Source organism: Pteropus medius, unplaced genomic scaffold, assembly GCF_902729225.1.
Source record: "Pteropus medius unplaced genomic scaffold, Ma_sr-lr_union100, whole genome shotgun sequence".
Classification (NCBI taxonomy): domain Eukaryota; kingdom Metazoa; phylum Chordata; class Mammalia; order Chiroptera; family Pteropodidae; genus Pteropus; species Pteropus medius.
Window position 1 is genome coordinate 424,097 of NW_024342645.1, and position 7,317 is coordinate 431,413.

Consider the following 7,317-nt stretch of genomic DNA (forward strand, 5'->3'; position numbering starts at 1 on the left):
AGAGAAAGAAAAGAAAGAGAGAGAGAGAGAGAAAGAAAAAGAAAGAAAGGAAGGAAGGAAGGAAGGAAGGAAGGAAGGAAGGAAGGAAGGAAGAAAAAGAAAGAAAGAAAGAAAGAAAGAAAGAAAGAAAGAAAGAAAGAAAGAAAGAAAGAAAGAAAGAAAGAAAGAAAGAAAAAGAAACTGGACCACCTTCTTACACCGTATACAAGAATAGACTCAAAATGAATTAAAGACTTAAAGGTAAGACTCGACACCATAAAACTTCTAGAAGAAAACTTAGGCAGTAAACTCTCTGACATTGCTAACAGTAATTTCTTTTCAGATATATCTCCTCAGGTAAGGAAACAAAATTAAAAATAAACACATAGTTTGACTACATCAAACTAAAAAGTTTCTGTACAGCAGAGGAAACCATCAACAAAACCAAGACAACCAACTGAATGGGAGAAGATATTCGCATATGATACTTCTGATAAGAGGTTAATATCCAAAATATATGAAGAACTCATACAACTCAATAAGAACACAAACAATCTAATTAAAAAATGGGCAGAAAGGCTGTCCACTATCACCACTGTTATTCAATATAATATTAGAGGTACAAGTGAGTGCAATCAGACAAGAGAAAGATATAAAAGGCATCCAAATAGGAAATAAAGAAATCAAACTGTCGCTATTTATAGATGACATGATTCTCTATATATAAAACCCTAAAGACTCCACAAGAACACTACTAGAAACAATAAGCAAATACAGTAAAGTCTCTGAATACAAAATCAATGTTCAAAAATCCATAGCGTTCCTATACTCTAATAATGAAGTGTCAAAAACTAAGTGGAAAAAATAATTCCTTTTGCAATTTCATCAAAAAGAATAAAATACCTAGGAATAAATTTATGAAACACGTGAAGAACCTATATAATGAAAACTACAAGACTCTATTAAAAGAAATTGAAGAATATATTAAAAAATGGAAAGATATTTTGTGTTCTTGGCTCGGAAGAATCAACATAGTTAAAATGACCATTTACCTAAAGCATTATACAGATTTAAAGCAATCTTCATCAAAATCCCATCTGCATTTTTTAAAGAAATAGAACAAAAAACCATCAGATTTGTATGGAAGCACAAAAGACCCCAAATCACCAGAGCTATCCTGAGAAAAAAGAATGAGGCTGAAGACATCACTCCGCCTGACTTCAAATTAAACTACAAAACGACAATAATCAAAACGGCATGGTATTGGTAGAAAAACAGACACACGGAACAGTGGAACAGAATCGAGAGTCCAGAAATAAACCCATGTTTATATGGGCAAATAATTTTCGACAAAGAAGCCAAAAACATACAGTGGAGAAAGGAAATCCTCTTCAATAAATGGTGCTGGGAAAACTGGAAAGCCATGTGCATAAGAATGAAACTAGACTGCTGTCTATCACCACACACCAAAATCAACTCAAAATGGATTTAGGACCTGAATATAAGTCCTGAAACAATAAAATGCATAGAAGAAAACATAGGAACTAAACTCAAGGACCTTGGATTTAAAAAGGATTTTATGAATTTGACCTCAAAGGCAAGGGAAGTGAAAGCAAAAATAAATGAATGGGACTACATCAAACTAAAAAGCTTCTGCTCAGCAAAAGAAACCATCAGCAAGGTAAAGAGACAACCATCTAAATAGGAAAATATATTTCCAAGCAACACCTCCGATAAGGGCCTAATATCCAAAATATACAAAGAACTCATACGACTCAATAACAACAAAAAAGCAAACGATCCTATCAAAAAAAGACATACAGATGGCCAACAAATGTATGAAAAGATGTTCAACATCACTAGCTATTAGGGAAATGCAAATCAAAACCACAATGAGATACCATCTCACACTGGTTAGAATAGGTAATAAGTTAAAATAGAATAAGTAATAACAAATGTTGGAGAGGATCCAGAGAAAAAGGAACCCTCATACACTTCTGGTGAGACTGCAGATTGGTACAGCCACTATGGAAAACAGTATGGAGGTTCCTCAAAAAACTAAGGATCAATCACCATATGGTCCAGCAATCCCTCTACTGGTTATTTACCCCAAAGACTTGAAAACTCATATCCGAAAAGACATTTGCACACAGATGTTTATAGCAGCATTATTCATGGTGGCCAGAACATGAAAGCAACTGAAGTGTCCTATGATAGATGATTGGATAAAGAAGCTGTGGTACAAATAGACAATGGAATATTACTCAGCCATAAGAAGAGGTGAAATACTGCCATTTGCAACAACATGGATGGACCTCAAGATAATCATGCTAAGCGAAATAAGACAGATAGGAAAAGTTGAAAACCACAAGCTATCACTTATATGTGGGATATAAACCTAAAAGCGACAAATGAACAGGACAAACAGAGATTCATGGACATGGACAATAGACTAGTGTTTACCAGGGGGTGGGAGGTAGTGGGGAGGAGGGAGGTAATGGGATAAAAAGGGTCAAATATGTGGCGACAGAAGGAAAACTATGGGAAGGGAACACACACTGCAATATATATATATTGGATTAGAGGCCCACCTTACTCCAGTATGACCTCATCTTAAGCAACTGCATTAGCAATGACTTTATTTCCAAATAAGGTCACATGGCTGCTACTGGAGTTTAGGACTTCAATATATGAATTTATATATATATATATATATATATATATATATATATATATATATATATATATATGGTGTATATATATGGTGTATATATATATATATATATATATATATATATATATATATATATATATATATACACCTTATTGTACACCTGAAACTTGTTGGATTTCATTAACTAATATCATCAAAAAAATTTTTTAATTAAAAATTGAATGAATGAATGAATGAATGAATGAATGAATAAATAAATTTCCTTTTCAGATTGTTTTGATTCTATAGAAACAACTAATTTTTGTGTGTTGATCTTGTACTCTACAACTTTGTTGAATCTGTCTATTAGATCTAGTAGCTTTTCCTGTGGATCTTTTGGGATTTTTTGACTATGGAATCATGCCATCTATGAATTGGAATTTTCTTCCTTTCCAATTTGAGTGTTTTTATTTCCTTTTTTGTCCTGTTATTCTGGCTAGAAATCCCAGTACAGTGATGAATAGCAGTGGTGAAAGGAGACATCCTTGTCTTGTTTCTAATTTTAGGGGGAAAGCTTTCAGTCTTCCACCATTGAGTATGATGTTAGATGTGGGGTTTTCATAATTTACCTATATTATACTAAGGGAGTTTCCTTCTATTCCTAGTTTTTAGAACATTTTTATTATGGAAGGGTATTGGATTTGGTCAAATGCCTCTTTTGCATTAATTAATAATTATGTGATTTTTTTTCTCTCTTTATTCTAGTAGTGTGATGTATTACATTGATTTTTTTTTTAACATAAACAACAAAAATTCATCATCTCATAGTTCTGGAGGCCAGAGATCCTAGATCAAGGTGTTGCCAAGGTCATGCTCCCTCTGAAGGCTCTAGGGAAGGATTTGTTTTAGGACTTCCTCCTAGCTTCTAGTCGTTCCTTGGCTTGTGGCAACATAACTTTAATATTCACATGTCATTCTCCTTTGTCAGTGTCCAAACTTTATAAAGACACCAGTGTTATTGGATTAGAGGCCCACCTTACTCCAGTATGACCTCATCTTAAGCAACTGCATTAGCAATGACTTTATTTCCAAATAAGGTCACATGGCTGCTACTGGAGTTTAGGACTTCAATATATGAATTTATATAAAAGGAAGGGAGATTGGGTGTCCAAGTGGGTAGACAAGCTGCAGTGTTAAACAGGGAAACTTGTTGAGAAGGGGACGTTGGAGAAAAGGCTTGAAGGCTGTAGTGAGTGGGCTATGTGGATATATAGGAGTGTCCCAGGTAGAGGAGACAGTTAATGCAAACGCACAATGGCAGGCATGTGCTTGGGATTTTCCAGGAATAGCAAGAAGCCAGTGTGGCTACAGTAGGGATAATGAGGGAATGAACCAGAAGATGAGGTCAGATGGGGTCAGGCCCGGACCATGTGGGCCATAGTGGCTGTGAAAGAAGGACTTTGGCTTGTACTGGGAGCTTAATGGTGAACTATAGGCAAAGTGGTTATAGTGTTTGTTTTTCCAATTACAGTTGTCATACAATATTATTTTATATTATCTTCAGGTGTATATCAAGTTGTTTAAACATTTATGTAATTTATGAAGTGATCCCTCTGATTAGTCTAGTACCCATCTGGCACTATATATAGTTATTACAATATTATTGGCTATATTCTCTGTGCTGGACTTTATGTCCCCATGACTATTTTGTAACTACCAGTTTGTACTTCTTAATCCCTTCCCCTTTTTCACCCATTCTCTCAAACCCCATCCCATTTGGCAAACATCAAAATATTCTCTCTATCTATGAGTTTGTTTCTGTTTTATTTTTTAAATTCTACATATAAGTAAAGTCATGATATTTGTCTTTCTCTGTCTGACTTACTTCACTTAGCATAATACTCTTTAGGTCCATCTGCGTTGTTGCAGGTGGCAAGATTTTCTTGCCGTTATTTAAATATAAATGAATTGGCCTGCAAATTTCTGATGAAAAATCAGCTGACAGTCTTATGAGAGCTTCCTTGTAGGTAATGAACTGCTTTTGTACAGCTGCTTTTAAGATTCTCTCTTTGTTTTTAGCCTTTAGCATTTTAATTATGATGTGTCTTGGTATGGGCTTCTTTTGACAAGATGGCAAGATATTCTTTTTTATGGCTAAGTAATATTCCATTGTATATATGTACCACTTCTTCTTTATCCATTTATCTATTGATGAACACTTTGGTTGCTTTCATATCTTGGCTATTGTAAATAATGCTACAAGACATATGAATGCATATGTCTTTTTGAATTAGTGTTTGCATTTCTTCGGAAAAATATCCAGAAGTGGAATTACTTGGTGCCTCCTTGTTTCTTGTTATAGCCTTTTTTAAAAAGTCTATTTTGGCTGATATAAATATTGCTACCCCAGCTTTTTTTGTTGTTGTTTCCATTTTCACGAACTATCTTTTTCCATCCCTTTACTTTCAGTCTGTATATTTTTCAATTTGAAGTGAGTCTCTTGTAAGCAGTGTATGTAAGGGTCTTGTTTTCCTATCCATTCAGCCACCCCCTGTCTTTGGATTGTAACATTTAATCCATTTACATATAAAGTAATTATTGATAGATATGTAGTTATTGCCATTTTATTATTCTTATTTTATATCTTTTTTTTTCCTTAAAGAAGTCCTTTTAACATTTCTTATAAGACTGGTTTGGTGATGAACTTCTTTAGCTTGCTCTTGTCTGGAAAGCCTGCTATTTGTCTCGATTCTAAATGTTCGCTTTGCTGGGTAGAGTAATCTTGGTTGTAGGTCCTGCTTTTCATCACTTTGATATTTCGTGTCAAATTCTTCTGTTCTGTAAAGTTTATTTTGAAAACTCAGCTGCCAGTCTTGTCGGAGGTCCCTTGTAGGTAACTAACTGCTTTCTCTTGCTGCTTTTAAGTTTCTCTATTTGTCTTTAACCTTTGGCATTTTAATTATGATGTGTCTTGGTGTGGGCCTCTTTGGGTTCATTTTGTTTGAAACTCTCTGTGCTTCTTGGGCTTGTATGTCTATTTTCTTCACCAGATTAGGAAAGTTTTCCACCACTATTTTTTAAAATAGGTTTTCAACCTCTTGCTCTTTCTCTTCTTCTGGTATCCCTATGATGCAAATGTTGTTATGCTTGATGTTGTCCCATAGGCTTCTTAAATTACTTTCATTTTTTTTTTGGATTCATTTTTCTTGTTGCTGTTCTGATTGGGTGTCCTCTGCTACCCCATCCTCTATATTGGCGACTCAATCTTCTTCTTCATCTACTCTATTGATTCCTTCTAATGTACTCTTCATCTCAGATAGTATATTCTTCATTTCTGAAGAATTTCTCTTTTTTAATTTCCAACTCCATTTTAATGTTTTTTTTTAATCTCTTTTTTAAGTTCTCACTGAATTCATCTACTGTTTTCCTAAGTTCATTGAGCATCTTTATAACCATTGTTTTGAACTCTGTGTCTGTTAGATTGCTTGACCCTACTTTGTTTAGATATTTTTCTGGAGCTCTGTTTTGTTCTTTCACGTGGGACATATTTCTTTGTCTCCCACTTTTGGCTGCTTTGATGTGTCTGTTTCTATGTGCTAGGTAAAGCTCCTAAGTCTCCTGGTCTTAGTAGTGTGGCTTTGTGTACTGGTGTCCAGTGGCACAGTCCTGAGAGTCATCCAGCTGCAGGCCAATTTTAGACAAAATCTGTGCCCCTCTGGGGCCAATTGGTAAGATTCAGCAAGCAATCCACAGATTACTGACACCTGTGCTATGCTTATAGTTGCCTCAAGGGGCCACACCAGAAACCGAGGTGGTCTGATGCCACTGCAGGGCTTGGAGATGCTCAGCAAGGAGCACAGTGCACACCAAGGACACCACTTGATGTGGCTTGGGTGGGGTCACAAGTTGAGAGGGGTGGAGTTTCAGGGAATCTTCTGGGCAGGACGACCTCTGTTATCCAGTTTGATGATGTCTTGGCTACGGCAGCACCTGTGTCTACATGCTGGGACGGGGGAGAACTCAACAGAAAAACAATGAATATTGTCAGCACTTCTGCCCAGAAGAAAGCCTCTCCTCCAGCCTTCACCTCGATGACCAACGACTCAGTGTCCACCCCCCATACGTCCCCGGCATCCCTCCAGCAACCACCCCAGCATTGGAGCTCAGAGTGAGCAAGTCCATCACCATGAAAGTCCAGTTGCAGTGCCTTTAAGAGGAACGTCTGCACCTTCTGGCTGCAGCTGTTATAGCTCCTGTCTCACTCAGCTCATGTGGGACTGGGCAGCCTCATGTCTTTGTCCCCTTCTACCATTTCACAGTGATTTCTTATTTCTCTCTCTAGTTGTAGGGCTTCTGTTCATTCAGACTCCAGGCAACTCTGCTTGCTGTTTGCTCCATGGTTTCCTCACAATTTTGGTGTGGTCGCAAGAGGAGGTGTACGAAGCCTCTATCCTCTATGCTATTTTGATTAGTCCCCCTCTTGTAACAGTTTTTGACTTAAAGTCTATTTGTCTGATATTAGTACAGCTACCCCGGTTCTTTTTTCATTATTATTTTCATGAAATATCTTTTTCCATCCTTTCACTTTCAATCTATTCGTGTCTTTGGATCTAAAGTTAGTTACTTATAGACAGCAGATAGTTGGATCATTTTTTAAAAACCCATTCTTCTAACCTCTGCCTTTT